The sequence below is a fragment of the Triturus cristatus genome, chromosome 7 (genome assembly GCF_964204655.1).
Source record: "Triturus cristatus chromosome 7, aTriCri1.1, whole genome shotgun sequence".
In the NCBI taxonomy this organism is placed as follows: Eukaryota; Metazoa; Chordata; class Amphibia; order Caudata; family Salamandridae; genus Triturus; species Triturus cristatus.
In genome coordinates, this window is record NC_140590.1 from 1,125,679,142 (window position 1) to 1,125,689,279 (window position 10,138).

The window sequence follows — 10,138 nt, forward strand, 5'->3', positions numbered from 1 at the left end:
TTCAAGCTATTGGAAGCAGAGAATCTTAGAGCCTTGCTTAACCAAACAACTAGTCGAAGGAGTGTAGAACAGAGGGAGGAAAGTCTCGAGCTACTATCTAAATGACAAGATATGGCAGACTATCTTGACAGTATAACTAGAAGAAGGTGGGAAGTCAACAAACTTGCCAACTATGAATACGGAGAGGACAGTGGGAAGCTACTGGCCTGGAAATCTCGAATCAATTTAACCAGAAACCTGATTAAAGAAATAAGTAGTTTAGAAAGAGAGGAGATATTCTCAGAAATGGCCAAGATAGAAAATGAGTTTGAACTTTTCTTTAAAGATCTGCACACTGAAGACCTAGTAGTTACTGACACCCAAATTAAAAATTACCTAGCAAAAGCTTCCTTACAGCCATTATCCGAAAACCAGGCTCAACACCTTAATAGGAAGATCTCACTTTCTGAAATTAGAACGGTAATAAAAAACTTAAAGAGAGGCAGAGCTGCAGGCCCAGATGCTATCCCTAACAAGTGTTTTATTGCCCTTAATGAGATGCTTGCCCCGTTCTTAGAGAAACTATTTGATAGCATTTTCTTAACTAATTCTCCAGTCCCTAGTTCATGGAACAAGGCTGCCGTCACCCTGATCTTAAAACCCAACAAAGATAAAACAAATGCGAGTCTTATAGACCCATCTCCCTGCTTATTTGTGATTACAACATTTTTAAGCAAGTTATAGCAGGGAGATTGAATAGTATAGTGAGTAAATTAATTTACCCGGATCAAAAGGTATTTATCAGAGGGCGCCAACTGCACGACTTAACTCACAAGCTGATAGGAGCTATTGACATTGCTCCAGCTAACAACTTGCCCCTTACCATCTTTGAATTTGATGCGGCCAAAGCTTTTGACCGGGTGAACTGGTCTTGCTTATATCACCTGGTTGCAGCGTTTGGCTTAGGAGAAAATATCTTAGGAGCTATTAAGAACATATATAAAACTCCCACAGCTATGATTATAGTTAATGACAATCTAACCAACTCAGTTGCATTAGAGCGAGGCACTAGGCAGAGTTGTCCCCTCTCCCCTCTCCTTTTTGATATGTACATAGAACCACTGGCCCAAATCATTAGGTCCAGTGACTTCTTTGTCCCATTTGAATATAGGGGATGGTCGAAGAAGTTAGCCCTGTACGCTGATGATCTGATGATTTTTACAGAAGAATCACCACCGATTCTGCCAAATGCAGTGTCCTCAGATCCCGGGCTTCTGGAGGCAAGTTGGTAAGATTATCTCAGAAGTTATGGGCCAAGAAATTCAGGTAAGCCTGGTATTAATTATTTTTGGAATCTTTCCCGAAGACAGTAGCACTATCAAACTGTCAAATCTCCAAGCTTCATTACTGTTTGTTTTAATCCTGCTGGCGAGAAGAGAAATCTGTCGAAATTGGACATCACCAAATTCTCCAAAGTTGTTAGATTGGGTGTCCTCGGTTAAAAGAGTCCACAAGTCGGACATGGGTTGTGAAGCAAAGAAAAGAACTAGCTTTTCGGGGGCTTTGGAATAACTGGGCAAATAATTTTGGTTTTGCAAGCCTCTAGCACGTACAAAAGTCCAATGATTATGAAGCAAGGGAGTTTCTGGGAAAATAGTTTATGTATAAACTATGGGCTCGATACTATCCTTGACATTTCCCAAGTGTCATGTGGTTGGCGTCTCTAAAACCCTGAGGTGAAAAGAGATCTTCAGGGTTATATATCTCCTCTGTTGGGTCCAGGAGGCTGACATGGTACTGCTATGACCTCTCGCATTTTTTCTTTAATGAGGACATAAAAAAACAAAATAACAATACCCCGCTACATCTCCTGCGGTATTATGGGAGACACTTAAAGTTGTCACCAGAGGAGAACTCATCGCAATATCATCAGCAGACAATAAGACCCTCAGGGAAAAGAGAGAGGACATCACCAAAAGGACCATAGAGCTTGAGTATATACACCAACAAACGGGTGCCCCCAGGGTCTGGCGGCAACTCACCATCACTCAAGCTCAATTGGCAGCATTAGATACTGATAAAACAGAATATGCCGCTCTTCGCCTGCGTCACTCTTACTACGTGGGGGAAGACAAATGCGGCTGCCACCTGGCCAACACACTGTGGTCCAAAAGACAGGATCGGGGTATTTCAGCGATTTATTCCACACGGGGGAGCTAGATACCGATGGTCCGGACATAGCGAACGCTTTCAAGGAGTTTTATGCACATCTATATAATTGTCAACCTTTAGATACAGAGCCAGATTTCAATATCTCAGGGAGGCCCAAACCGCCTCGCTCACCCTTGAACAGGCGGAGTCCCTCAATGAGGACATCCACATAGAAGAGGTCATATCGGCCATCGTGTGCCTTAAACTTGCTAAGTCGCCGGGCACAGATGGGTTCTCCGTGGCTTTTTACAAGTCCTTTTGTCCGATAGTGGCACCTATCCTAACAAGACTACAATTCTTTCTCAGATCAGGGGGTGATCCCCGCTCAGATGCTTACTGTTTCTACAATAATCCTGCCCAAAACCAGGAAAGATAAACTGAGTTGCAGCTCCTATAGGCCCATTTCCCTTTTCAATAAAGACATGAAATTATACACTAGCATCATCGCTAATAGGATTAACACATATCTTCCCTTTCTAGTGGACCTGGACCAGGCGGGCTTTATCCCCTGTAGACAGGCAAACGACAACACCAAACGCGCCCCCCCATATCATAGAAAAGGCTGGCAGGGCTCAAGGGGAATATATGCTCTTAACCTTCGAAGCAGAGAAAGCTATTGTCCAGGTCCACTGGCCATACCTAGAACAAGTTCTAAAACACTTTGGGTTTGGGAACAAATGCAGGACACACGTTGTAAATTGCTATCAAGCCCCAACAGTGGTAGTTTGCCTCAATGGATGCACTTACACCCCCTTCCCAATTCAAACAGGCACCAGACAGGGCTGCCCTCTATCCCCTTCATACTGCCTACCTTAGTGAATCCAGCCACCTCCCTGACGGCCTTATTGGGGGGCTGGAGGCTTTTGGGGTGGCTTTGGGGTTTCAAATAAAAGTGGAAAAATCTCAAGCCCTCAATCTCTCTGTGCCCTCGTGCACTGTAGATCACCTGGCGACCCGTTACCCAATACAGTGGGCCTCTGAGAGGATTCCAGACCTGGGGATCAATCTAGCCCCTACAATCTAAGTGACAGCAGATAGCAACTACAAGGAGCTTCTTCAACAAATCCGACATGATCTCAGGAGGTGGAAATCTCCTGGCTGGGATGGATAGTGGCCTATAAGGTTACGGTACTTTCTAGGATATTGTACCTCTTTCTGACCCTGACCCTTTCCCCAGCACAGGATGTATGACGTTACAACGCATGCTTTTACACCGCATGCCGTTACAACACATTTTTTACACCGCAAGATCTGTTACAACGCCAGCCTTTACAACGCATGCTTTTACAACGACGTACACTAGATGGAGTGCTGACATTAGAAATGTATAATTTAATATTCTAACTCCAGTTCACGTTGCAGTAGGGAAGGTGTTTGGATAGTAAAACTACACTATTTCTAATGTTAGCACGCCATCTAGTGCATTTCGTTGTAATGGCATGCGTTGTAATGGCATGCGTTGTAACAGATTTCGCGTTGTAATAGTTTTGTTGTAATGGTAGTGCGGTGTAAAAGTTGCGTTGTAAAGGTTGTTCACCCCCAGCACAGGGCATGATTGCCAAACTCCAATCATTCAGAACTAGCACGTTTTATTTGGCAGGGACGGAAGCCCCGTATGAAAAGATCCTTGAGCTACCTCCCGCCCGAAGCCGGGGGCTTGGGTAATCCGGACCTACATCTCTATTTCAAAGCAGCACAACTATGGTACCTAGTGGAATGGGGGCAGCCAGAGTCTGAGAAGCATTGGCTTTTCCGAGATAGAGCGATCACAGGCACTTCCCTTTGGAAGATCCCATTTCTTCCTAAAGCACACATGCCCCAAAACCTATATCTATCCCCTATAACTCAGACGACCATGACTGCCTGGGACCAAACTAACATCAAAATAGGTCTGACTACTTATCCATTCCCATTGACCCCCTTATTAAATAACCCGGACTTCACTCAGGGAACCATGGAAAAATGATTTGCAACCTGGAAACAGTCAGCTTGCCGCTCCATGGGCCATTTCTTTGACCCGGAGGGCATTCTCTCCTTTCCCCAAATGCGCGAAGAATTTGGACTCCTGGAATCCGAAGGATTTCACTATTTACAACGTAGACATTGGATCACACACCCGTCAAATTGCTCCAACGCGCAACGCCATTTAATCCAATATGAGAAATGGCTCTTGGCTAAATCGTCAGACAAAAGCCTGATATCTGAACTATATGCTATCCTACTCCAAACACATACACACACATTTCAAGTGGAGCGGGCAAGATGGGAGGAGGAACTAGGACGGACTCTGAGAGCTAAGGATTGGGAAGGCATAGCGTACAGGGCTCACCACACAGCACATAGTATGGCACTTACTGAGATGTTGACAAAAATCACGGCGTATTGGTATTATACACCGGTCAGGTTACATAAAATCAAACCCTCACAAAGCGAGAGCTGCTGGCGAGGATGCAGAGGCTCGCTATTACACATATTGTGGGACTGCCCCCAGATTCAGCAATACTGGACACAGTTCATAGACGACATAGACAATGACCTAGACACTCAGCTCCCGGGATTCCCGGCCTATGTGCTATTAGGTCTTCCGTACCCACTTACATACCTCTTAAAATCCACGCGAGGCCGGCAAATAGGCAAGGAGCTGTTTGCAGCAGCCCACACCATGCTTTCTCACTGGGGCACTGCACTCATTCTCTGCATACAAATTGGTTACACAGGATATGGCACATATTGGGAATGGAAAAGATCACAATGTCATTGGCTGAGAAGGGATCTGGATTTGCGGATGTATGGGGCCCACTTGTGTCACTATTGCCGCAGAAGTTTTGTGAATTGACTCTTCCCAGATATCTCAGATTACTGCGCCTTTTAGAGGCTCCACAGCCTGAGGCTGCTCCGGAGCAATGAACAAATCCACAAATACACAATGTTTTTTGTTTCGAAAGGGGGTGAGTGTGGAGGGGTGGCTTTAAGAGTTTTTCCTTTTTTTCTTTTTTGTATTAAGTTTAATACCAGCACAAAATAATTTTTTGGGTTGCCCCTTCTGGGGTTGTGTACCCTGGAAGGCTGAAATCTTCTGCTGTAACTGTTTGTTATATCTGAAAACGCTAATAAAAGATTTACCTCATAAAAGTTTTTGTAAAGTCTTAAAAAGGTACCAACTTTCAAATGAAAAACTTAGTCCACAAAGGAGGCTGACAAAAACCTTGACCTGTCCATCCTCCCAGCTCAGAAGATGAGTGATGAAACAGTCTTGGGCAAAATTAGGGGCACAGGCATCAGAACAAAAAGCAAAAGGGAGGACCTTGAGAGGGCTCTCAGCTCCTATGAGAAAGAAAAGTTAATGAGGAAGTCCAGCTACTAAAGGATACACAAATTAAGAACAGCAATTAAAGTACCCCCATTTGGTCTCCAGTAAGCATACAGCATTGTGACAAAAGGGTTGCCTGTGGTGTTTATAAAAACTGAGTGTGCCTAAAAAAGTAAGGCGTGAAAGGTAAGACAATCAACAAGAATGGGATAAAGAAGGAAGAGAACGGAAAGAAAAATGGAAAGAAAGGGGATGACAAAAGAAAAAGAAGGAATAAGGGCAGAAAGGAAGAAGGGAAGACAGGAGCTTAAAAAGAAAAGAAGAAAAGGGAAGGAGCATAGAAAAAGAAATAAATAAAAAGGAATGAAGAAAGAAATGAACACAGTGAAAATAGAAATAAGCAGACAATTTGAAATAAAGGCAAAAAGAAAAAGAAAGCAACACAAATAATGAAGAAAGAAAACAGTCAAAAAGAAAGAAAAAGCAGGATAATATGGGTTAGGTTGCCAGCTCCATTATGGTCCCTATGAAAAGTGTCATGTTCGGTATCAAACAACCTCTATTATCAAACCCGACCTTTTAATAAAGTCGGATTACATTTGACAGGTGCCCAGGTGGCTACCTCAGAGATTGCCCACCTGTTTGCTCCAGCCCTTCCTGTGCCCTGTTGCCACCAAGACAGGAATCTGACCCCGTTCCAAGAGTAGTGAACTCTCTCAGGAGGCAGAAGCAAAAGCCTGCCTGGACAGGAGATGTCACCTGGCAGGATGGCTAGTGAAGTGGCACATCAAGGTGATGAGCTTCAAAGCACTCACCATCTCTGATATGCAACCAGGCTTCCTCCCAGAGGAGGAAAAAGCAACCCCTACCCCAGGCTCATTTGCAACCCAGGCAGACAGCAAAATTGGGTCATAGGAAGGCATACACACCCAGAAGGCTAGCAACACTCCTAAGGTAGGCTACCGGGTCTTTACAGCTGAATACGTTTTCTGCCATTGTTGCTTGAACATGAATTACCTCGAAAAACAAGAGACCAGAGGCATTTGGCAAAAACAGGAACAGTTAATTTAACTAAACAGCGCGGCCGGGAGAACAGTTACAAGCATAGGGTCTGAGGACTGTCTCAATTTACAATTGGTCCGACAGCTACACAGTTCACTGGGTGTAATAAAGAGGTTCCACCAGTTCTTTTTTGGACAGAGTGTGGACTACTGTCTTTGGAACCATAAATTATTGTTTTGTGTGAAGAACCCAGGTGGGCCTCGACTCTGCGTGGACACAATGAGGCCAGTAGATACCGTGTCCAGATGTCCTCAATGAAGACCGCATAATTACTGCGTGCATTGTGTGTGCTGTGTCCTGATTGGATGAGTGTCCCTAACTTTATGTGGCATCCGCCTTTATGGTGTTTTGGGAACACGAGCACTCTTCGGGCCATAGGCTTTATTGGGGCCAGTCCCCCTGGGCCATTGTGGTGTCGCTATGCCTATCTGTAGATTTGATCTGGGATTTCCTGTTCATGAATTTGTCTGCTGGCTACGTGCTTTCCCACCAGTGACCTGTCAATCAGTGACCTCGGGCCTGTGTCTCAGGGCCTGCCTAACTATGTATGTCTGAGTCGGGGATGATGTGGAGTTCCCAAAAAGAGAATTTGTCAATAAAGATTCAATTACATTTCTGTATGTGAATGTATAAACTTTTTCAATAGTAACATTCCCCCTTCTCGTTGAATTTTCAACTACACTATCAAACCCATACTTCATGATCTCTTTGGTTCTGACAATTTCTACTTTCCTAGCTACTTGCATTCCACCCAATTTGAGGACTATGTTTTTACAGCAGGAAATGCCAAATTGTAGAGAATCACACACAAACAAGAACAATATAAAGACTGGCAGGAACAATGTGCACAGTCCAGAAAGCCTCCGGGGAAGCCAGGAGAACCAATTTAAAAAACACTCCTGCTCAGGAGCACCTTCCTCCTCACGCATGTCTATTTGTACATGGTGCAGTGCTTGGATGGTAAGAGTCAGGTCATTCCCTGTTATAAATGTGCAGCGGGACATATCAGTATTGGCACACACCCTTCCCTCCATCTCAGTCAATAAGTCTAGCACACACCATGAGACAGATTGCTCTTATTTCTTCCTTGATCAAAATAAGGCTGAGTTCAGTGCTGTCCATCATTTTGAGCAGCTCCCACCTGGTTGTTTGTGACCAGCGGGCATTTGGCTTTTGTCTGCACAGTGAAGAAGGATATGGACCCTCCTGCTGATGCTTGTATATTCAAAAACAGTCTGAATTCTTCTGGAATTATCTTATACTGAACTTAGCCAAAATACTCTGCAGTTCTTTTTTTATGGGCCTAATGCACCAAGGTTGTCTTCTGCCTTTGCGGTTGCTGGTCCAAATTCAATAGTTCTTCTCTGGGAATGACCAGGGTCGGGTGTATATGGTGACAATGGATCAAAGTCCACGCCATTCAGGGATGAGCTGAGTGTAGGTAAACTTGCTGCACTGCCAGTAGGTATTCATCAGCATGGAGGTGCCCCATTGCATATCGCAAATGTGCACGATTGAGCCACAGTTTTCATCTGTGCCCAATAGAAGCGTTCCTTTACTTCAGAAACACAAGGAATAATATGCAAGTTTCTGTACAATTAGGCAGAGTATCCACCCACCTCGGTATCCCCGATTTCCTGAAATGGGTTGTCTATGCTTGTGTTCAACACTCCCCCACGAGACTCAATTCCCTTTGTATCATCGAGCTGGATGGCCCTACCCAAGAGCTCCATGTCTGGGGCCCATATGTTGTTAAAGAAGACTACCCCAGATACACTAAGGCCCACCTTTGGACCACAAAACAGAGGCAGGAACAGATGAGTTTGTGCATTCGGTTGGTGTTTCGCTGCCTCCAAGAAACTCTTCTCTGTGAAGTCTTGACGCCAATGAGTATATTACTTTCTATGGGTGGCGTATGTGAGGCTCCGGTGTGCTGGTTATTTGCTAGTCATGATATGGGGTACAAGCACCACCTGCGTTCTACTCTCACCTAGAGCTGTGATGGACTCTGCGAGCCTCCCCCTTTCTCCCAGGCACCCTCCTTCTCCCTCAGAAGATGTCTTCTCCATGTTTTGATCTATGGTTCCTAGTTTGCGGTTAGGGGCTTCATACTAGCAGGTATGCGCCTGATGCTCCTTTAGAACTATAGAAAGCCACCAAAAAAATAGAAAAATCTCAAATACCATAATAAATTTGAAATTACTCTTACTGTGGCCATCGGGCTACTATTACACTCAAGGTTTAGGACCAGAAAAACCTCATAAACCATTTGGGCTGCAAAAATTATTTTTTGACAGCCGAAGTACTAATGTCTCGCATATTTACCAGTAATCTTTATTTTCTGAGCCCTAGTTTTCATGTCCTCTATCTTGACCTCCCACCAACATCTCCTTTTAGGAACACCTTGGAGCGAGGACTTGCTCCTTTCAGCTTTCATGGTGATGTCCCGAGTAAGAAATGGAGTTACAAAGAGAATGTACAGAGGAAAAAAAATAGTATAGAAAGGGAAGGCAGGCTGTAAAAATACACACACACAATCTATCTACACACATGTATCTATTTCTGTATGAGGAACTCCGGAAAAAATAATGACCGGGATGAAGAACAAGAACGATGAGTTAACCAGTGGCAGATGACACAATGAAGAGGTGGTGGGGCAGGTGGAGGGGGCGCAGGGGAACATGGGAGGCAGGAAAGTGGGGAGTAATAATTAATTTAAAAAAACACTTACCTGAAGCCGCCAGCTGCATCACTCCTCAGTGTTCTGCTGTGCTGCTTCCTGGTCCCAGCAGGTACTGGGATAGCATCAGACTCCCAGTGCAATCCCAGCGCTGCTCTTATTCTGAGAGCAACGCGGGGATTGGCCTGAGTGGGCTGAAAAGACGCTCGCTCAGGCACAGGGAGACTGTGCTGTTTTATCAGCCTGGCTATTCAATGCAGCAAGGTTGGAGCAACCTAAGTGTGCATGTGTGTGTAGTGGGCCATGAGACAGCCGGTCAAACACACATGCGCACTTAGAAGCACACACAGCACTGGCTGCTCCGCCTCTCATGTCCTGGCCCCGTCCCTCCCTGCACAAACTGGCTCAGAGCTGGCGATGAACAATAAAACGATTATGGTATATCATTTTATTTTTCACTTGTTGTCTCTGAGTCAGTGGGGCAAATGCTCCTCCGCCATGGCGGAGGAACCTCCCCTGGAGGTATCTACATTCTTATCATGCTTTTACTAAACAGAAACACTCAAGAATGTTATTGTCACCAATGAAGACAGGTGCAAACCATGAATGAACTGGGAGTGGCTATGAAGCAGAAATATAATTAAACATGAAACAAAAATGGTAAACTTACTACTTTTCCGAGTAAGTCCTAAAACAGAAATATGAGAAATGGCATTAGAAGAGACCCGAAATTTTCATGGGTGAAAAACACTATAGTGTTGTGTTTGGACCGTGTTTATTTATTTATTTATTAATGTGAAACTTGACTCTAATGTTGGCAGTATCTTGTTAATGGATGAAGAAGAATGAAATGAACAGATACATAAGGAGCACAAACTTTTATAAATAAAGTAGAT

The 10,138-nt window shown here is 44.4% G+C and overlaps 1 long non-coding RNA gene across 2 annotated transcripts in view; it reads right to left on the reverse strand.

Annotated features, from left to right (window-relative positions):
* The window catches only part of LOC146811207 (uncharacterized), a 181,458-nt gene extending 171,527 nt beyond the window's left edge, over nt 1-9,931 (reverse strand). For both annotated transcript variants that reach the window (XR_014965795.1, XR_014965794.1), the window contains exon 1: nt 9,913-9,931. This is a non-coding gene — a long non-coding RNA (uncharacterized LOC146811207). The remainder of the gene's footprint in view (nt 1-9,912) is intronic.
* Nucleotides 9,932-10,138: the final 207 nt, after the last annotated feature.